General features: G+C 43.7%; 1 protein-coding gene across 1 annotated transcript in view; it reads right to left on the minus strand.

The window, feature by feature from the left end:
- The window catches only part of BRINP2 (BMP/retinoic acid inducible neural specific 2), a 94,690-nt gene that overhangs the window by 70,349 nt on the left and 1,094 nt on the right, over positions 1 to 23,247 (minus strand). The window lies entirely within an intron of this gene.

Here is a 23,247-nt window from a genome sequence, read left to right on the forward strand (position 1 = left end):
TAGCCTCTTTGAATTGTGGATGACAAAACCATGGCGAAGTGGAATACTCTGCTTATGGAAAGATGCAGAACTAGGATCATATTATAGCAGCAGGCTTCTAGAGTGTTGAGATGAATAGAAAATTTGATTTCCTACCAGTGACTTTAAAAAAATGTTATTAGGAAAACGAGAGTACGAAAGAACAAAACAAACCCTCCCATGGCTCTCCTATTGAATACTGATAAAAGATAAAGAACAGCAGTGTTTTTGTTTCTGCATGGTATAAACAATAAAATACAGCCAAACATCTCATAAACATCATTAGCAGCAGCTTCTGATGTCAGTCCCTCGCTAGTCCTAACATTAGCATTTCCGTTGCAACAGTGGCATGTATAAAAGTCCAGCGCCATGGGCCAGGAAGAATGAGGCCCGATTCAAGTTGCAGCTTTTGTAAATAACTAGCTCTGTGACCTTGAACAAGCTACCCCTCCCTGAACTTTAGTTGCCTCATGAAAAAAAAAAATGAGGTGATTGGAGCAGACAACAGCTGGGGCTCCTTCCAACACTGGCAGGCTAATAGTTTTTAAACACGGTTTCACCATATGATGGGAAAGATGAGCATAGAACAATACTATTCTGTGAATACTCCAGCAGTGTCTGCTGAAAAGACCACACCTTTGTCCAGGGTACATGTTGGTCATGGCACAGTGCTAGATGTTATATTCTACCTGAAGGATGCTTTAATGGCATGGCTCAAGTTCAAGAAAAGACACACTTTTATTTTCTCCCCATGCAAAGAGAGACAAATAAAGAATTTGCTAAATATCCAAACAAGGGGAAAACTAAGAATTTCATGCAATGATATAGCTCCTGAAGGTTCTTTTAATTGAATTACCACAGGCGCCTGTTGGGCATTCCTGGCCACGTCCCCTATAATTCCAGTAGTATTACCCCTGAGGATCTTATAAATGTCATTAACATAAGGCGGCTATTTGCTTTCAGTAAGATAACAGAGATGATTTTGTCTAATTGTCTCTCTAATCTCTCCCTCTTATAGCTTGGGAAATCACTTCTAATTGCTCAAATCCAGGACTCTATTATTGTTAATCACAATTGCTTTGGAAACATGTCATTGTTATTGAGAAGGGTTGTCTCCTCCTTTCACCCATCACATGCTCTTGTCTTCCAGACAGGTGAAAAGAACCATTTGTATTGAGATCCCCACATAGAAGCCTATAGCGGGGAACAAGAAAGGTAGACAGAACTGGCCCCTGTCCTCACTACACTGCCTATGGACACAGGACTGGACTCAGGAGCAGTTTGTGCCTTAGAGCCCAGGTGGGTTTTCTTCTCTGAGACTCTTGTACCTGACGTGGGCAGTGGTTTGCTGTTGAGTAGTTGTTTGTGTCCATTAGACTGGAGTCACCATCCATGGGCAGCAGTCAGCTACTGTTTGGTAGCTATGTCCAGTGGAACAGGATTAGTCCGCAGCCCTTATAGGCTGGTCTTACCATTCAGTCACATTTCTGTTGTTCTTGGGCTATTCAATCTTGGATATTCACAAACTGAGTCTGTTTTTAAGTTATGCAGGGCCTTTTCTTGTTTACCTTATGTTTTTGACTGTCTGATTGCTCATTCATTTCCACATGTTGCTGGAGCAGGGTGAAACTTGACCTCCTTCACCCCTGTTCATTGTTCCAATGAGATATGTAGGAAGGCTTAGGAAAAACTAGTTTAAAGTTTTCTTTGAATTGCATTTATGCATGTTCAGACTCACCACTATAAAAAAATAAAATCCAAAGTTGAACCTAGGTCTGACCACCAGTCAGTGGTAGTGATAAAAGTTGACACTTAGTTGTATCAGATAATGAGTGATGTTCTTAATAAGAGTCAAGCTTGGATGGACTAATTTCCTCTCCACAAATCAAAATACTGGTAAATGCACAGACCCAGGCTGTGTTATAAAAGGAAAAAAGTTAGACTAAGTTGGGGACCAGATGGCTCTCACAGTGGGTCTCTCTAATCTCTCTCACCTATATTTCTGCAAATCACTTCCCTCTTAAACTAATCCTTTGATAATTACAGGCCCATCCACCCACAGCCAACGTGGGTGCACACCAGTACACTGAGAGGCCTGAGGACATATGCGGTGGGCTGCCAATTAAAGACTACAGGTCTCTTATCTCTCATTTCGGCTGCAGAAGGTCTACCCTTCCCTTGTTAAAGAAGGTTCAAATCAGAACACTCCTAACTTTACAAGATTGGCGAGGAATCTCAATCAAACATGGGAAGTAATAAGAGGAAACGAGCTTTGCAGGAGACCCCTATTATCTCTGCTCACAGTGCAGCAATAATTGGAATAATTGCTCCACTGTGAACACGAGTCTCACAGTTAAAGTTGTTTCCCCATTATTTTCATTATTCCAATTGATTGATGCCACTTTTAAACCTATTCGAACGAAATATGGTCTTCCATTATAATCTTTTATTTTTCTAATGTAGGATTAAACCAAGATGTGTAGTAGTAAAGATAAGAAAAAAAATACATATTTTACATAACATAGAAAATTGACCTGATCTTTGTAAGTTATTCACTGAAAATTTTTAACTTCAAAATATGCAGCTAGAGAACTGTCAGTGTTTGGTCCTTCCAGTCTGGGTCTCCTCTGGACACATTAGAGGAGAGACACATGAACCAAATGAACAGGTCTTAGAAACGGACCACCAGGCCATTAAGTCCTGTGTCCTTAAGAGCTACAGTAGTTTGTTCTCTTCCTTCTACTCTCCAGAGTTCTATCCGGTTTCAATTGAAATGTCTTTAAAATGCATGTCCCAGAGGAAAAGGTTGGTCTGGATAACAGCTTAGCATTTAAAAGCTTTCCAGATACAAGGTTGCGCTTTGAAATTTAGCTCCAGAAATCCTCTATGTGCAAATTACTACTTGTTCAATTAGTATACAGGTTTTAGCGCTTTCTGGTGATGAGATCCTGGATTAGTAAACTAGTCCTCTGTGGCTAAAGAGACAGTGGAGACATTATACTTTCCTGAAGGGATGATGCTCTCTGGACAGATAATGACATGGCCAGGGCCCTCAACACTAGGAAGATGCCAGGTACTTAACTCTTGACTGTTGAGGGAAACATTGAGCTTTTGTTCATTGGTCTGGAATGGTATAACAACATGAGCTAACATTTACAGGCCAGACAACTGTGCTAAGCTCTGAATGACCTCACTTCATCCTGACCATAGCCCTAGGAGGAGGACACAGTGACCATCTACCTCATTTTCTATGAGGAAGTTTAGCTCTGTGGCGCAACTCACGCATGGTCACATAACTAGGGAAGACTAGCACTGAAACCAGGCCGTCTGACCCTTGAGTCTGTTCCAACCACACCCAGCTCTGGGCCACTTTGCCTGGGTCCAAGAAGGCAGACTGATACCCCAAGGTTCTCTTCCCATCAGAGGAGTTCAGTTTGCTTACGTACACCTGCTTCACAGGGACCCAAGTGCTTTTCTTGACTGACTCCCACCAGGGAAAGAAAGAGAGGAGGGAACAGGAGCCTGCCAACCTCGACAGATGATGTGTGGGCTGTTCTCGAGATGGGAAGAGAGAGGTTTTTGCTGGCTGACAGAGAACTAGGGGAAAGAGATCGGAGAGAAGAGTGACATAAACAGAAAGAGCTAAACTTGAAATATATGTGGAAGAGAAGAAGATTGAGGGATAAGGACAGATCTAGGGGACATATGGGCAAAAAGTCTTGAAAGGACATTTTTTAAAATGCCACTTAACTCCAGTCTAGTGAGAAAAAGCGAGCAAGGAGACACAGAGAAGCAAGCTCTTCTCTATGGTGTTTGCAAGTCTCCTGATGGGAAGATTCAAGAGACATGTGATTCTTCCCCTACCCCTGCCACCACCAGGGAGTTACGGATCCATGCTCATGTCCAAAGGAAGCTTTTCCCTGGTTGTTTTAGTTTGGAATAAGCTTCCAGAAGAGCAAAAGATGGGAACATTCTTAGGAAGCTTAGAATAATATCAGTCCCCATCCATTATCAACTGATTTCCAGAAAGGGATCAATAAGATGCAATTGGAACTTCTGTTTAGTTAACCTTTACAGATGTGCTACCTTTTACCAAGCTCAAAAGACCCTCTGAAATCTTAGCTGAGAGACTCCTGAGAGTGAGACCAATGTCCCCCATCCTTCCCTTTCCTTTTCCCTCATAAGCCGAGCTTAAATTATTTATGCACATGACTTCTCTTTAAGATGGTTTATGCATGAGCTTGCCTTAGGAGACAGGAGATAACCTGCTTTTGTGAGGGTCCCTCTGGGGAGGGGCAGCAGCACAATCAGGTTCTGTGGGGACAGAACACATCTTCATGTTGAGGCCTCTGTTTAAAATAAGGATCAGTGTGGCCAGGTCCCAGGTAAAGAATAATTTATATTGACACAGTTGCTGGAAGAACACCATCCAAAGGTTATTGGGCACCAGAGAGGGCAGGTCTGTGTTAAGTAGAACAAACCAGTACCTCCAATTGGTTGCATCAGTAACAGGCCTGAAGGTAGCCGGAGCCAGTTTGGCTCAGTGGATAGAGCATCGGCCTGCGGACTGAAGGGTCCCGAGTTCGGTTCCGGTCAGAAGCATGTACCTTGGTTGTGGGCACATCCCCAGTAGGAGGTGTGCAGGAGGCAGCTGATTGATGTTTCTCTCTCATCAATGTTTCTAACTCTCTATTCCTCTCTCTTCCTCTCTGTAAAAAAATCAATAAAATATATTTTAAAAAACAAAACAAAACAAAACAAAACAAAAAAAACAGGCCTGAAGGTAATGCCTCATTGTTGGCTGTGGTTCTTCTCTGGAAGGAATCAGGGGCAACCAGGCGAATCGTTCTGCCATCTTTCCACCGCTTGCTGTGGATGGGGCTTGGCCAGAGGCCTGTCTTGGACCCTTTTCTGGGAGGTTTGGTTACTAAAGAAACCAATTACCAAATGGGCCTTACTGATGAGCAGGTCTCACCAGTCAGATAATTCTCCTGCATCATAAGAAAATCTTTTTCTTCAGGAATCTTTATTCAGCTTTCTTAATTTGCTCTTTAGTCATTTGTTTTTATTTTGTTTGAATCAAATCTAAATGGAACTATTGCTTTCAGTTAAGATCACATGATGAATAGCTGCAATTCTTAATTTATGTTCATGCTTTTCTCACAGTTAGGACTGCATTAATGACATGAGTTTTGTCTCTCCCCTTATCCTTCTCTACCTGGGCCCTTCCCACTTCTTCAAGAATTCTCTTGAGCTACAGGATTCCCAACAATTAATTTGTGTTTTGTCCTGAGTTAGCTTAATTGAAAACACCAAGCTAATAAACCTTGGAAAAGGTGAATGTTTTATAAAGGTACAGGTGACAGAGCTATGGTTTTATTAGAAAACTATACACTGCAATTTCTGCTCTTAAAAACTATTCTTAGGGAAGATAGGTGTGGGTTTATTTTTTATAAACAATTGCTGAGGTTTTTAACCTACGCATAATACTGAGAGGGAGCACTGTGAGCTAGCACAAATGTAAAGTGTAATATATACTCCAAGCAATCAAGGAGCCTACCGTGGGATAAAACATGCATACCTTGCAAGTTACATGGTAATGTAAGAATTCAATAGGTATCAAAGGGTGTTACTGAGAAGTTACTAGACAATATGTATTAATTTTCCACTGTTGGGAAAATTCTACAGATATCCGCACGGCTCACCTCCCAACCTTCCTGTAGTCTTGGCTCAAATGTTACCTCCTCATTTACTCTCTAGTACTCCAATTTCCCCTGCTATATATTATTTCCAATAGCGCTTACTACTTTCTAAAAAAAAAATACAACTCATTTATTATGATTTTTGTTTATTCTTGTGTCTCTTCCCACTAAAATATAAACTCCATAAGAGCCTGGATTTTATTTTTTTGTCTACTTAGGTCACTGCTGTATCTCAGGCTCCTAGAAAGTGCCTTGCACTTGGGAGGAGCTCAATAAATATTTGTTATTCTTGTTATATGAACTTGGAATTGAACTAGATAGAATGAATATGCAGCTCAATAAGTTACAGTGCCTGCTGTGAGAAACTCACAAAATGATACTAACAGCAAAGATAAAACAGTAATAATAGCAACAATGATAGTTGTTATATATCCTGCACTTATTGTGGACCAGTCATTGTGCTAAGCTCCTTATTTCACTATTTCATTCAATTTCCACAATAGCCCTGTTAGATAGATAATATCGCTATCATACTGATGAGAAAACAAAGACTCAGAATATTTCAATCATTGGCTCCAGATAACACAGCAAGAAAGCGATTGTGCTGAAATTTTTCAGCTCAAGACACTTTCACTCCAGCATCCACATTTTTAAAAATCCTTTTAATTATACACCTTTCCCAAACACATATAAATTTGGAAAGAATCATGTTATTGACCCCTCGGTACCCACCACTTGGTTTCAACCAACAATGATAAATCCACAGCCAACCTTGTTCCCAGGGTCCATGATTAACCACTGTTATCTGATCAGATAAGTGGGATGGAAAATGTACTCTTTATGAGCAGAGGTAGAGCAGAACTCTGCACACAGGAGTGGTTAGGAAAGCCCTCAGGAGGTCTGCTGTGGTTAATCTCTCCTCTCCCTCCTCCTCCTCTCCAGCTGATCACCCAGGCTTCTCGTGAAGCCCGGAGGATGGAGGGCTCAGTCCCTGCTCCACTCCTGTGCTCACGATGTGTGAGGCCTGATCCAAGTGAAAATGGAATGAGAACTCAACTCAGCACGTGTACATGCTCAGTTTGGGAAGTAAGACTTTCCCATTAAGCCTCGTTACTGTCAAGGGGTTTGGGGGTACAGAGGAATAAGTTCAGAGCAGAAGACCTTTGAAGTATATGTGTGGTCCAAGACCAGGTATCTCCGTGGGCTTCTGGAACTGGTGGCTAATGGTTGGTCCATCAGCCTGGAGGTGGCATAAGGCATTTTCTGTTAAGAGATGGGTGGGCACAAATGATGACAGTGGAAAATAGTTGACTTAGGAGAGCCACAGATCTTTCAATATAAGAGAAGGTGCTGGGAAGGCTTGTTTCCAAAGATCCTCGTGTGATTTTAAGTAGCTCTTTCTAAGTTTCCATCGCTGAGAAGCTAGTCCTCAGTGGTCCTCCCTGCCTTCTTCCCTCCTCCTGTACCTTTTCTGAGAGTTTGGGAAGAAGAATCAGGGATTTGGGTTAAACAGACCTGACTGCTGTCCAGCCTCTGCTTCTCTGTGTTGTGTGACCTCAGGCTAATTATAAACTTGCCTAAATCTCTGCTTCCTGATCTTAGATGAGGCAACTGTGTTTATATTTGTAGAGCACCTACAGTGGTGTGTGGTTCATGTGAGTTAGTTCTTTGGAAATCAGGGCAGGGAACTTCTCCATGGCTGCTGTGGGACACTTCTCCTGCTTGCATTAATGAAGATGCAGAGTTCTCCAGTGGGATGTGCCCACGACAAGTAATATTCATGTTTTACAAAGAAGGAAATTAAAGTAACTAAGAATCCTGGTTGGATTGTAAACCCCAGTGAGCCACATTCCACGTGTAGTTTGGAAAAAATCCAGGGCTTCGGAGCCCAGGTGTATCTTCCTCAATTCCCTCTCACTCTCACTGTGGACCATAACCCTGACTCTTGTTATCTCCTCATTAACATCTTGAAAGGTCCTGACAAGGAAAGGTCTCCTACTGCCCCATGTCATCCCCAGGCCCTTACAGTACAAGAGGCTGAATATACCTTCCCTGTGTCAACCACTGGGACAAACACTGTGTGTGTGTGTGTGTGTGTGTGTGTGTGTGTGTGTGTGTGTACACGTTTATTTCTTATTTCTGTTTTTAATTTAACTTTATTGTTGAAAGTATTACTGATGTCCCCTTTTTCCCTCCCATTGACCTCTGCCCTCAGACCTTCACCTCACTATTATCTGTGTCCCTTGGTTCTGAATATAAGCCTTTGGTTTATCTCTTCCCACCAGTTGTCATTAGTTTTCCTTCTACTCTTTTTAAGATTAGGAAACAGAGGGCCGAAGAGGTGAAGTAACTTTCCAAAAGCCAAAATTCAGCTCAGCTAGCCCCTTGAATAGCTCCCATGTTCAGGAATCATGAGGGGGTTGAGAATTGGTACAGGGACAAGGGCCAGGCTGTCCCATCCCATATCAAGGTGTCAGTAGGATGGCCAAATTTTCTGCCCAGTTTGGGATTTTGTAGGCACAGAATTTGCACCTAATTCGTCTTCATGAATCCATCTTCTCAGGTTGTTTTGCTAAGTATATCTTGTATGTAAGTAGAGCAAAATCTTTCAGAAGTTCAAACCATTTTCATAATAATTCTCTGATATATAAGGGGCGATGAATCCAGGCCCTCAGGTATGGAAGAGAACCCTAGAGCATGTCTTCTGTGCTGTCATTCCTCCCTGACAGAAATGTCCAGAACCTTGCTCCTGTCTGATAGAGCCGTTAACAGGGCAGTACTGGAGGGGGCCAGCCTGGGTTCAAATCCTACTCTACCACTTTCTAACTTTATGATCTTGAGCAGACACTGGCCTCTCAGTATCTTAGTGTCGTCCTCAGTTAAATGATTATACTAAAAGTGTCTAACTCACAGGGTTGTTTTGAGAAATAAATGAATTAATACATATTAAAAATGTAGAACAGTGCCTGATAAATATTAAATGCTTAACATATGATTGCTAATATGACAAGCACTTCCCCCCAGACTATCAGGTATCTCCCCTGTTAGCAATTTTCCCCAATTCCACACTCATTTTGTTTATTCTCTCAGTTGGAAATTTAGTAATAGTAGAGCTGGGCTGTAATACCTTTCTTGACCAATAGGTGCCAACCATGCCTTTATGGCAAGGTTTCTTTTACAAAATTCATGGATATTGAATAGGTTTTTAGCCATAAAATAAAATGAAATGAATAAGAGTTTCAAGATCAACACATACTGGGAATATTTGGTTAAACTAAATTAAAATACGTTTCTTTACTGCAGAAATTTTCAGAACTTGTGACATTCTCATTGTAAACCTCCAAATATCTACGAGGGGATGGGTGAGAAGGGAGAGAGAACCATGTCCCCCAAATTTTCCAAGCACCGACCTTTATTTTCTTCATGATATTTTTTAACCATTTAAGTGACATAATGGTCTACCAAATTGAGTTGGGTAACTTTCCACTTGGATTGCCTTAAAATTGTATTCCTCAAAGTATGGTCTTTTTATATCACCTGCTATTAAAGGAAGTTTTCCACATGTTACACAAGACCTGCAGAATCAGACTCTCTGAAGGAGGGGCTGAAGATTCTGCATTTTACTTAACAAGCTCCCCAGGTGCACATTAAAATTTTAGAACCACTGCATTAAAAAAGAAAACACTTCCCTAATTTTGGAATTCTTTACATTTAAAATCCTGACTACTGAATTTTCCTGTTAACTCCTAGAAATCCATATTTTAATGAAAAGGGGGCTATGGTGAGGTTTGTTTAATTGCATACTCATTAAAAGATTCCCCTGTGCGAGGTGTCATGTGAAGGAACTGGGAATACAATGACAAATCAGACTTCAGAGTGTTTAGAAGCTAAAATAAAAAAATGGATCTAGGGCCGTGGTTGGTGTGGCTCAGTTGGTTAGAGCCTCGTCCAGTGCATCAAAAGGGTCTCAGGTTTGATTCCCAGTCATGGCACATACCCAGATTATGTCCAGTGTATCAAAAGGGTCTCAAATTTGATTCCCGGTCATGGCACATACCCAGATTGTGGTTTGATCCCAAGGTGGGGGATACAGACGGCAACCAATTGATATTTCTCTCTCCCATCAATGCTTCTCTCTCTCCCTTCCTCTCTCCCTCTTTCCCTCTCTCTTCCCATCCCTTCCTCTATCCCTCCCTTCCTCCCTCTTTCTCCCTTCCTCTGTCTCTAAAATCAATAAAAACATGTCCTTGGGTGAGGATTTAAAAAAGGGGGCAGGGGGGGAGCCAAAACTGGTTTGGCTCAGTGGATAGAGCATCGGCCTGTGGACTGAAATGTCCCGGGTTCAATTCCGGTCAAGGGCATGTACTTTGGTTGTGGCACATCCCCAGTAGGGGGTGTGCAAGAGGCAGCTGGTCTATGTTTCTCTCTCATGGACGTTTTAACTCTCTATCCCTCTCAATTCCTCTCTTCGTAAAATCAATAAAATATATTTTAAAAAATAAACAGGGGGGATCCAGGGACATTGCCGAGCATCACTGTAGGACCTCAGTTGTAGTCACCTTAGTGGTCAAGTACAATGGGATGCAGTGGGTTGGGAATTAAAGTAGGGAGAGGAAGAATTTGGTTCTCTTCTAAATGGCTCAGTCACAAACGAATCACCAAGGAACTGATTTTTGTTTTGTTTTTTTGATATCATAAAAAAAAAAGGCAGCAGGAAATAGGACAAAGAAGTCAACAAAGCAAAGGATGAGAGTGGGAAATAAGGGGAGGGGAAACCTAATAGCTAGATGAGTTATGGGCAGAGAAAAGCCCCAACCCTGCTGACTCTGTTCAGTTTCAGGTGAGAAATAACAGGATTAGAATGTCAAATTGCTGAGTCCTGCAGACCTGAACAGTAAACCTCCTCTAAGCTACTCAGCTTTTCCCCTCTGCAGTCACTAATTAAATATGGCCTTGAAAGAAATAAAATAAAAAAGTATTTTGGAGTCAAGAAGAAGTGCATATCATCATCCTGAAATAGGGCTGGGTATCAGGCTGACCCACACAGTACTAGGAGCTAGCTGACAGTGGAACGGGACTGTAGGAGAGATATCAAGATAACAGACAGCTTATCTCTGACGTTTTACAAGCACTTCTTGTTTTATATGCAACCTTTGTAGCATCTTATTTTCATATGTATTTTCTTTGCTCTAACTAGCAGTAATAAAAAATACGTGGGATTCCCCTTTCAGTTTGATTTATGCAGAGATGTAGACCAAAGGATCCAATCCAAGGAAATTATAAGTAGCATTTGAAGTCCAAAAATCATCCATGTGTCCAACTGAAGGAATGCTCAGGGTGGCTCAACAATTCAGTATCCTTTGCACTAATCCCACCTGTTATCCAGATAATAGTTTTGTACACTCCTTACTTTCTGGCACATAAAGCTTACAATATGGCTGTGTTCCTAAGTCTCCTCTCACTCATGTCATGTAAACACAGTGGCTGTGTCCCAAGCTTGATGTTTGGCATCTTTATGCTTGAATATATGATTCTAGCACCTGAGGCCATGCCAGGCCACTGTCCACTGTACCGTCCTCTCCGTGGTGGAGTAGGTCTGCTACCAAAGAATTTTACCAACTGAAGCCCTAACAGAGTCCTACCGCTCTGCATTCTTCTGTTGTTTGCCCGAGCAAAATCTATCATTTCTCTATCTGCATATGGCATGTGTCAACTGCTTTAAAATTAGCCAATTTTCCTAAGCATAAAAATGGATTTTTGTCATATCACACAAACCATATATCACAGAAACAAACCAGTTTTTGTTGTGGCTTTTTTTTTTCTTTCCAAAATGCATTAAGTCTTTTTAAGTCACTGCCAAATCCATTGCGCTCACAGCATTTGTGAGATACATTTAAAAAACCAAGCGGGGGTGGGGGGGGTGGGGGAGGGCATATCCCTACACTGCTGTCACCTAGAAAGAAATCTAGTCCATTACCAAGCCAGCCACACCTAGGAGGTTGGATTGCTTCGCCTGCTTGTAAATAATAAAGGCATTTGAATGCTGCCCTGCAGGCCAGGCTCAGGAGAGAGCAAAAATAATAAACGTAACAATAAGATGATTAAGAGAAAGAAGTGCCATTTATTGAGCACTCTTATACCCCAGACATTATGGGGAGGGCTAATCCTGCATAATTTCATTATATACTCAGAACGATCCCGTGATTCAAAGTTTATTATATCCATTTGACAGATGTGGAACCCGAGGCTGGCGTAGCTAAGTAATGTGGCAAGGTCACATAGCTAGTACCTAGCAGAGCCAGACACTTGAAATTGTTAGTCATCCTAGAGCTGAGCCTGTTCTCTCAGTGCCAGTGCCGAGGGCATCTCCTGCTTCAGGGAAAGCCCGTTAGACAACAGCAGGCACCTCTCTGAATTCTTGCATTCTAGGCTTCTCCTCTGAGTGAAGGCTATGTGGGTGTCCTCATGGACTCGATTGCCTTGGGTTTCTCTCAGTTAGAGAAATCCCCATTTAGCTTTGGAGGAGGTGGAAGAAGAGGGGTCTCCCATGTCTCCTCCCACCAGCACCTGCTGTCTGACGGATTGTGGAGCAGAGCAGCCTGCTGTAGGAAGTCCTGCCTCCTCCTTGCATAGTGCCTCCTCACCTTGCTCTGATGAGCAAAGATGCAGCATGTGCCTGAATGGGCAGCCGTCTGCATGGTGCATTTTGAGGGGCCTACAGTTTCTCCCAGGGAAGAAAGAACATGAGTCTCCTACTTGGCTTAAAATCTGTGAATTTCTCTTTCTAAATGCTGGAATGTTAATTGAGAGGGCAGCATATTAAATCATTACTAGTCATTATTGCTTCAGCACAAATTAGTTGATCGGGTTACTGCGAGGTGTGCAGGGCCTGGAGGGAAAGGTATCATTTTGACGGAGGTGGTGGGGAGGGCTGACTGTGGGGCTGGCATTAAAAGGGAGGGAGGGAGAACTATAGTATTGTGCGTGCACACACACACACACACACACTCATGTGTCCCTGTGGAGCTTGCCAGGACTGCCCTTATAGCAAGGGTTTTAGGAAAGGTACCAGCCACTCCTCAGCAACCTCTTCTAAGAACCTTGACTGTTCCTCCAAGGCCAGGGGGCATGTAACACAGCTTTTGGCCTCTAGGGGTCTCCAGCGTCCTGAGGCTTCAGAAGGATGCTGACCTTGCTCTGTGTTTCTGAAGGGCCCAAATGCCAAAGAGCTGAGATTTTGGAAAGAGACAGAGATAGGGGCATGGAGCCCCCAGGACCCCACCACCCACAGAATACTGCTCATCCACTCGCCCTGCTCCTGCCTGAAGGCCGGTTTATAGTATGCTGAATGGCTGAACCCAGGGGGGCAGGGGACAGAAGTTAACTGCCCTGCACTCCTCACTGAAGCTTGAGCATTCCTTTGCCTCAAGGGGATTTCAAGGACTTCTCTATGCAGCCCCACTGCACACTCTTCCAGTAAGCCCCATCTCCAGGCTAGGAGACTATGGCTGTGCAGAAATCTTCACACCACCGCATGCCCCCCCCCCCCCCCCCCCGCACCATTCCCACCTCCACCCCCACACAGCACCCCAGACCTGCACCCTGGCACTCAGGATCCTGCACAAGGCCTGGAAGAGCAGGGCAGGGCTGTTTCCCCTAATCACCAAGCGCCCCCTGCCACTGGAGCTGGACATTGGGGATGAAGATGGGAAGGGACCGTGAGGGAGAACCACAGCCTGGATCCTGGGAGACCACAGTGCCCTATGAAAGCATAGCCATTGAAAGCCAGAGAGTCCAGGGAGAATTTTTTTTTCTGTAAAATCACACAACTGAGGATATTGGGAAAAGAAAGTTGGAGGTCCATGCTTAAAGGGGCCACAGCGGCAGATGGCAAGACCTTGGCCCTCTAGCCCCACCCATGGTGTGGGTTTGAATCCCATTCTCTCGCATCCAAGTACTAACCAGGCCCAACCCTGCTTAGCTTCCGAGATCAGACGAGATTGGGCGTGTTCAGGGTGGTATGGCAGTAGACTGAATCCCATTCTCACAAGCTATGAAATCTTGGGTAATCAACTTAACCACTCAATACTTAATTTTTCTCATTTCAAAATGGAAATAATGAGATCTACTTACTAGGGAGTTGTTAGAATTGACTAAGATCTTACCGCTGGGGGTGCACTGTGCCTGACAAGTAGCAGGCATGGAATTTCACGCATCTTCAAGCATCCAGAGCCAAGGGGGACAAGAGCGATTTGTCCCAGGCTCACTGAACTTCACAGGTTCAGTGAGGGGAGGGTTGGGAAGAGTCTTACTTTAAAATCTATTTTGGAATGTCATCAGTCATTTGAAATGAACCACAAGTCTTGCTTTTTCAAGGCATTCTGTGGTGTGTGGTGGTTTCCAGTGTGAATTGAACAACCTTTAGGTTCCCAGAAGGTGACTCAGGGAGCACTGTGGGTGAGGAAAGAAGTGGCAGGTGGGGAGCTGCAGGCATTCAGGCCTGCTCTTTTACCTGCTTCAGGTGTTGGGGTTCTAGGTAAGGGTTTGTTTGCTCACAGTCTTCTACTGCTTTTGTAAAATGTTAAAAATCACTGATAAATCCTTGTGTAATTCAGGGAAAGCTTTTCTCCAAGTCTAAGGACACTCAAACCTTGTTTTGAAAGCCCACTCTTTTGAAAAAGAGGCACACCTGTTGTTCAGAAACAGAGGCACTTGAAATATTCAGCCCACCATACTACGTACCCATTTGAAACTGTGCAGCATTTTTGAATGTGTACCAGCCCACTTGACCTGCCTCAGGAACACCCTCTTTCACTGTCTAATGACGCTTCCATCCCACTCCTGACTGATGTAGCACAGACCTTGGAACAGTTACCTTGACCTTGACCTTGACCATGGAGGTGTCCTTCCCCTTGATGTGTCCAAAGACAGTAATCATCGTGCAAAGCCCAGTATTGAAGGGTATGTGCTTTGGGATCTGGCAACATGGGTTCAAATCAGATCTCTGCCACTTCCCAGCTGCATGACCTTAGATTAGTGACTCAGTCTCCTGAACTTTAATTTCCTCATCTATAAATAAGATAACAACCCTGCTCAGAGGGTTGTTAGATGATTAAAGGAGACAGTGCCTGGAAAGCACGTAGCATGATGACTGGCATATGGTAACTATTGCCAGGAAGTTCCAGATTCCCTGGCACCTAACAGCATATACTGAAGCTACTGCCTGACACTGGCCACAGCTAAATGTCATTGTTCTCCATGAAAATCCATGCTTTATGTGCTTTCCTACTTGGGGACACATATCAAACATCGGCTGCCACTTTCTGAATGCCTATCCTGTGGCAGGTAACTTAACTGAAATTTTAAAATCATTTTCTCTACTCTTCATGTTTGTACAACATAATGGCTTATGGTTTCCATTTTACTAGCAGGTACACTGCAACTCAGAGAGGTTGTGTAACACATTTGAGGTCACACAGTAAGTAACCAAGATTAGACTGAAGCCCAAATTTGTCTGAGCCAGAAGCTGGAGGCCTTTTGTGTCCTCCTTGCTGACTCTCAGTGCTTCCTGCAAGATCTGAATGTCTTCCTCAATATCAGTCTCTAAACAGGAATGACACTTTATAAGGTTGTGAAAAATTTTAATTAGATATGTAAGTAATATTGAACAATTTTATCATTAAATAGGCTTTGTATGTATATAAATATCTATAAACTTGCTCCACCTGCTTTACCTACTCAGCCTTATTCTGAGCAATATTCATAGAGAAGATAATAGGTATGCATGTGTATATATGTATTGTGATATGTGTGTGGATGTGTAGATATGCATGTATAGGTGCATCTTTGTGTATATATGTATACATTTATGTACATTATATATGGAAAATTATAGCACAAACTACCACCAGGTCAGGAAACAAAACACTGTCAGCTTCTCAGAAGCACCCTCATCTGTATGTTCTCTCTGAACAAATTCCCATTCCTCTCTCCAGTCCAATTCATTTCTCCTCTTGTTAAAGAATAATCTTCTGTCCCCTTTTCACTCATGTCTCTGGGTTGTCTCCAGCCTTTTTGATGTGCCTGTGCCTGTCACTTCACTGAAGTCCCGAGTGACACATCATTCATAGGAGAGAAGTGAAATAAAGTGGTTCTGCAGAGTGGGGACATATGCGTGTGTGTGTGTGTGTGTGTGTGTGTGTGTCACCTCCCCGCCTTCGTGGAGATCAGCAAACCAGATGTCTCATAAAATATGACTTAACCCAAAAGAACTGAAGGAACAGGTGGTCTGACTGGGGAGAGGTTGGGGAACATTCAGACAGTGTGCTGTTCCCCGAGACCACAAGGGACCAAGTCTGATTCCTCCAATGGTGAGGGGCCCGGGTCAGGGCCACTGGAGCCTAGGTGACACAGAGCAGTTTCTCTCCCTTACATCCCAGACTCTACCCACCCGGGATTTCTACCTTCCTTGAGTGACAAATTAGGCCTCAGTTAAAAGTCCCCTCCTGAGGAAGCCTTTCCTTATCACCTCAGCCACCCTCTCCTACTCTATTTTAATAATCTTCTTACGTTATCAGTACCTGAAACACTGGCATTGATTTCTTTGTTTACATCTTTGTTTGTTTTCTGGATATCATAGTAATAGGCAGTATGGACTCAAGATCTAAATTGGGTAAGTATGCCAGCCACTCACTTGCTAGCTGTGTGACCTTGGACAAATGCTTTAACCTCTCTGGGCTTCCAATTGACCATCTATAAAATGAGAATATAGGATTTATTAAAATGGGAATTACAGGATCATCCGGTGAAGTAAATGAGTTAATGTATATAAAAGCTTTCAGAATCGTGCCTAGCACATAAATACTATTAAAATGTTAGCTCTAATCAGCAATGTTAGTAATGATCATTATTGTGATTACCATCCTATCTTCCCTCTAGAATGTGAGCAACTTGATGGCAGGGCTTTTATCTGTTCTTCACTGCTGACCCTCCTTCAATAGCACCCCCACCACCACCACCCTCCCCGTGCCTAAGAAGAGTTCCTGGAACATATTTGTAATAATATACTGAATAAATATTCCTGAGAAATATGTCTTACTACCAATCTCAACCCTGCCTCTGAGGAAGAAGATAGCCACATAAACAAATCATTACAGTGTGGTGGATACAGTGCAAAAACTGAGTTTACGTGAGATGTGTAGGAGTACAGAAGAGGAGGCAATTAATTCTTTCCCCGAGTCTCAGGGAAGACCTCACAGAGGAGGTCATTTTTAGAACCTTGATGCTCAGGCACTCTCAGGACAGAGAAGAGGGCAGAAAAGCAGCACAGCCCACCCACAGCCTTGGGGTGCTGAGGGAGCTGTGGAGAGATGCAAGAAGAGGCTGTTATACCAGCTCATGAAGGATCTGTTTGCCATGCTAAGAAAGTGGGGTTTTATTTTGACAGTAATTACACTGAAGAATTACAGTAAGGGGAGAAGCATAATCAAATATTGCATTACCACTGAGGAGGAGGCTGGCTTGTCTGGCCTTCAAGGGAAGGAATCCGGAGACTAATTATTGGGAAATTCCAGGTGAGAAGGGACAAGAACCTGACAAAGAAAGTGGCAGGGGGAGGGGGTTGGCTTTGAGAAAACACTGGGAGGTGAGCTATGTAAGATCCTGGGAAATTGCATTTGGGGGGGGGGCGGGCTGTGAAAGTAAGTTGGGCCCAGGAAAACCCATATTTCTTTTTTTTTTTTTAATATATTTTATTGACTTTTTTTTTTACAGAGAGGAAGGGAGAGGGATAGAGAGTTAGAAACATCGATGAGAGAGAATTATCGATCAGCTGCCTCTTGCACACCCCCTACTGGGGATGTGCCCCCTCAACCAAGGTACATGCCCTTGACCAGAATTGAACCCGGGACCTTTCAGTCCGCAGACCGATGCTCTCTCCACTGAGCCAAACTGGTTTCGGCCATATTTCTTAATTATGTCTCTAGTAGTTTGGTTGTGCCATTAACCAAAGCAGGGAACTTGGAAAAGGGAATCCTTTTATGTGCATAATGAGTTCACCTTTGGACATTTTCATCTTGGCCTGGAGTAAGAAAGGAGGCTGACATTTTTTGAGCATCTACCATGCACCTGGAACTGTGCTTGCCACCATATGTATTTTATCTCATTTAATATTGAGAACAACTCTTTGAAAGATGGGGCATAATGTTGTTTATTTATAGATGATGAAGCACAGGCTCAGAGAGGTAATGATTCCCGCTTTACATAGTTTACATTGAAGAACAGTAAGTGGGCCAGTTTGATTAAGCAAGACTGAATGCAGTGCATACAAAGAGAAGGATTCAGTTATAAAGATGTTTGGGGGCAGATCATGGAAAACTTTGGATGGAGATAGCATCTATTCCACAGGGGAGTTGTAAGAATCAGGTGAGAGAAAGCTTGTAAAACATTTTGTAAACTGTGGAATACTGAGCAAATAGGAGTGCAGGTTGTGGCCATACCTTGTTGCAATGAGAAATAACAATGAGTTATTTCTTCAAAGGTGAAATTCAAATCTGTAATTATTAAGTAAAATTCAATCAGGGTGTCTTCTCCCCATTCTTTTTACCCATAGGCCCACAAAAGAATCTTGAACACAACATGTCTTTTGTTTCTTCCCCCTCTCTCTCTCTCTCTCTCTCACACACACACACACACACACACACACACACACACACACAATCTACATGTCTGGTTTGAAGAAAGCTCTCAGAAGGAGAGCTAAGATGAGGGGGAAGAAAGGGATTGGAAAATCAAACGCACCCAGCTGATCCCAGCTATTGTGTCCTCATACTTTGGAGTGAAATCCTAAAGATAATTTATTTGGTTATTTCTACTGTCAGGCAGAAACTCAAAAATATTAAGATAAAATTACCGGCAGCCTACCTGTGTGTGTGGAGTGACAGCTTCAATGCTTTTCAAACGCTTTGGGTGGGATTTGTCAGTTGAGGAGGTCCCTCAAGTAGAAGCCAATGTAAGCCACCTGTGCCCTCCTTGCCCTTAGACTTCAGAAACATATGCCCAGGTGCCCTGAGCTGCCTGTCACCCCTCCCTCCATCTCAAATCTCTGGCTCCTGTCTCATGCCTCTGCAGGGCCTATCCTATTGAAAAGAAATATAATGTGAACCACATATATGACTCAACTTTTCTAGTAGCCTCATTAAGGAGTAAAAAGAAATGGATGAAGCTTACCTTTATATATTTTATTTAACCCAATCATTTTTCTGTGTAATCAATATTTTAACCATTACTGATCAGAAAGTTTGTTACCTTTTTTTCATACTAACTAAGTCTTCAAAATTCATCATGTGTTTTACCCTTAGAGCACACATTTAAGTTCTCACCCTCTACATGTGGCTGGTGGCTAGTGTGTTGGTAGCACGCTGCAGTCTAGGGCTCAGACTTGGGGACTATCAGATTGCCACACCCTTTGTTCAATCCAGTACTCCCATATATGTGCATTTCATGCGAGCTTCTGTAAAAGGAATGTGGAACTGGCTGTAAAGATTCCACACTGTCATCTTAGTTCTCAACTTGACTCCCATCCTCAAAGCAGAATAATACTTGCAAGAGAGATCAAACTGCATCTTAATTGATCTGGTGAGACCTGCCCTCTGCAGCCCCCAGTCTGAAGCATAACTGAGCTGACAGTCTTCACTCCCAAAAAGAAGAGGCTTTAACCACAATCACAAACCACAGGCACATGGACCTGGATCTCTATCTTAGCCCCAAACATGGCCATGGACACTTGCAACGAATAAAGAAAAAAGTCTGTGGCCTCACTATCCAGCTGCAGGGTCATTTTGTGAGAGGAAAGAAAGGTGACAACAAGGCCCAAGGGCAGGATTTTCAAAAGAAAGTGCATATCCCTCAGGACTTGTCCCCAGGGCTAACTCAGGGACTAAGCAGTCAAACAGACTGGGTTCTTGGGCATTTTCCTCTGGACTTGAGAGCAAATAGGATGTGACTTTAAGCAAATCATTCACTCTCAGTGCATGATAGGTACTTCCTCCATGCTGAAATGGGGCCACCCAAGCAACCAGGGACCTGAAAGGTGAATGAATGGATGTCTCCAAACCCAATGCAGACCAATGAATAGGGTGGTTGTGTTTCAAGGGACCTATGCTTTGCCTTGACCTTTCTCTAAGTAGATCAGGATCAGTGCTGGAGCAAATGAGTGTGGCTGACCGGTCACAGCCATCTCCTGGTGGTCTGAAGCCCTTGGCCCCTCCTTGGCACTGCGCTGGTTGGCAGACTGTCTCTCCCCTCTGCTACTCAGCTGAGCAGTCACAGTACTTGGTGGTACAGCTGCAGGCAATCCTATACCCACCCCTTCTGCTTTTTGTGGCTGCCTCCTTTGTGACTGCTACAGCATATGTTTTATTAAAAGGGAAAGAGGAGGGGAGACAAGAGGTTATGTACATGGGCATGCTCAAGAATCTTAAGATTGAAAATCTGCTCAATGTGAAATGCCTAAGGGCTTTGGTATTTTGCTGGCTCTAAGTAAACCCCAACAGGGACTTTTGGGTGGGGAAACAGGAAATGGAAGAAAAGCAGGGGAGTCTGACTCTAAAAATATGAAAATATTTTCTCATGTTCTCTTGAAATCTGCCTGCTGTCCCTCAATGCTTGTGATATGATGTTGATTAGCTCTTTGACCTTGAGTTCTGTTTTCCCAGAATGTATGACTTAGGCTCCAGAGTGGGTGGAAGGCTAGGTAAATTTCAATGCCTGATGAGATGTCCAACATTACAGTCCTCTGCCTGGCCCAAGGACAAGCTTCCTCTAGGCCAGTATGTGCTTCAAATAATTAACCCAAGTGTATGGTCTTCCCATGGTACAAGTAGGGAAGTGGCAAACCCCATGGAATCACGCAAGCCTAAATGTTTCCAGGCTTTCAGCTTGTGCTGCCCTTAGTGTCCCTGTCAGCTAGAGTCCTTTCCCCACCTCTACCTCTTCAAACACATCCCACCCCTGCGTAGCACAATGGTCCCTCCTTGCAATACTGATAGCTCTCATTATCGGGACCAATCAATCTTAGATTAATTAGGTCAGCCTCTCAAATCTCTTTATTGAACTGCTGCTTAGAATGTATAGAGCCATTTATCTTTTCCCAAATGTAAACCTGTTTTTCTAACTAGACTGTAAGATCATTGAGGGCAAAGGCAAGATATTATAAGACTTTTACCCCTCAAAGCCTTTAGTTCAGGGCCAGAGGACAAGGTGTATGTCACTGCAACCTCCCATTCTTGTAGAGTTTAGGAAAAAAAATGAATCAGAACACAGGCATGAGATTAAGCCAGTCCTTACTTAGGAGGAGACATGGAGCCTGAGATTGGTTAAGCAGTGATGAGACCCACACCCCACCCCATAGGTTCCCTTAATTGCCCTGAGTAAAAGCAGTTAGTTCATCTTCCCAACTCCTTTGCCCTTGATTTTCCAAAAAGGAGGCTAAAGTCATTCTAGCTCTACTTCTTAGGGTAATCAAAGATTAATGAGACAATAAGGCATGTGAGGATTGATTAGATGAGCTCTCTACAATGCCCCCAGCCCACTGGAAAAGGATGCCATTATAAAATATAGACAAGGTCTTATTTAAGAGAAATACTTGAATTGCCAAAATTACACTGCACAGCGGGGAAAACAAACCATTAAACAGGAAACCTCAACTCTAAGCATCCCAGTCAGCAGAAAGTGCCCACATAGGTGTCACAGTCCCTCCAGGTTACCTCTTGTTTGTGAGCAGGGGAGGGGTTTTGGAATGCAGTCCCTGTTCCTGGAGGGGATCGCTTTTATGTGAAGGTCCCCAGGGGCTAGCCTGGGGATCAGAAGAAGTAATGACCAGGGCTGTTCTTTGCCCTCTGACCTTGCTCAGTAAACAACCTGTTAGGAGGCCAGAAAGAAACACCCAGAGGATGATCTTTAATGGTCAAATAGGAGAAAATGCTTCCATCCTTGAGAGTGGCCTAGTGTTAACAGAGCAGGAATTCTCCCCCCTCCCCAGTTACCCCCTTCTCTCCTCCTGTTGTGCCCACACTGCAGCACCCCATTGCAGGCCACAAGCTGCCCCTTGTTCGGTGAGGAGGGAGAGGCCAGAGTCAGGGATGCTTCTGTCTTCTCCATGCTTGCAGCCTAGCTGTCAAACCCTTTGAGGCAGCTTCCCTCCATAAGGGAAGACCCAGGTCTGACATTTGCCACTTTCCCTCAGACATCTCACAGTATCCATGCTCTGCACCTACCCAAATCATATCCCTCCTCAAGAAGCAAAACATGCATCTTTCCCCAAAGTAGCAGCAGCAGTGACATTGGTAAAAACCTAGGACCACTGTAGTAGCATTGCTTGGTCATGCCCTCAATGCTGCAAAGCAAGCATCTTCTGGCTGAGAGGGAACTCCGAGAGTCCTGCCTTAAACAAATACCATATGCACACTGTGTGAAGTCAGAAAGGAAAACACCAACTCCAGCATCCCTTTGCTGTTGCCTGATATCATCAGACTGCCCCCCAGGGGATTCTCTGAAATACTTGAACTGCTTGGTTAATACTGGCATTGAGACATTCTAGAGAGCCTGGTCAGAGAACATTACTTCCACATGCCCATGTTTGGAGAAGGACAGAGGCAGAAATACTTGACTGACAACATACCTTTTAATCTCCTGATTGGTCTGTGCTAACATACTATTGTCCCTGCAGGAGAAGGCCCAGATTACTCGGCTATAAGCAGGCCTGTTTTAGTTGCTCCCCTTTTCACAGAACATTTCTTCCTGCTTAGGGCACTGGCTCCCAGGGCTTGGAAGAGTGAACACACAGTTCTTTACAGAGGGGGCTGTTCAATCATGTTGCAGTGCATTAGCTTGATTATTCGTTAATATTTCGCTTAGGTCTATATGCCCTGGATAAATATGTACCAGGCATTGGGACTGCCTGGTGAGGAGGAAACTCCTCTGGGCTGGAACGGCAGCTCCCAAGTTCAGGCTCCTACTAGGAAGAAACCCTCAGCCTGGGGCCTGGGCAGCAAGCTGCACATGCATGGTTTTTCTGTTGGCAGCCCGCTTCCTGCATATAGCTGTGCGCGCACACACACACACATACACACACACACACACACACACACACACACACACACACACAGCATTAGACTGTGAACTCAGGTGATCACAGAACCTGAGGGAGAGAGATGGCTAGATAATGTTAGTTCACCCCTCCTTCCAGTGTGCAGCCAGGCTCAATCAATGGGCTTCTGCCATCACCCTTGGGGAGACTATTTGCAGCCTATGGGGCTCACTCTTCAGAATTTTTTTTCTTAGCTGTATGTGCATGGGAGGAAGAGACAGGACTCTACAGGCATGTCACTGAGCCATATGAACATGTGAGTAGAGATATATCACATAGCATGACCTCAGCTCTATGGGGTCCTTCTCAAACATAGTGAACCACAAACAGTCTCAGCTCAGCAGGCAGAAGTCCTCAGCATTTTCTGCAATTATACAGCTC

The sequence above is a fragment of the Pipistrellus kuhlii genome, unplaced genomic scaffold, assembly GCF_014108245.1.
Source record: "Pipistrellus kuhlii isolate mPipKuh1 unplaced genomic scaffold, mPipKuh1.p scaffold_m20_p_18, whole genome shotgun sequence".
NCBI lineage: Eukaryota > Metazoa > Chordata > Mammalia > Chiroptera > Vespertilionidae > Pipistrellus > Pipistrellus kuhlii.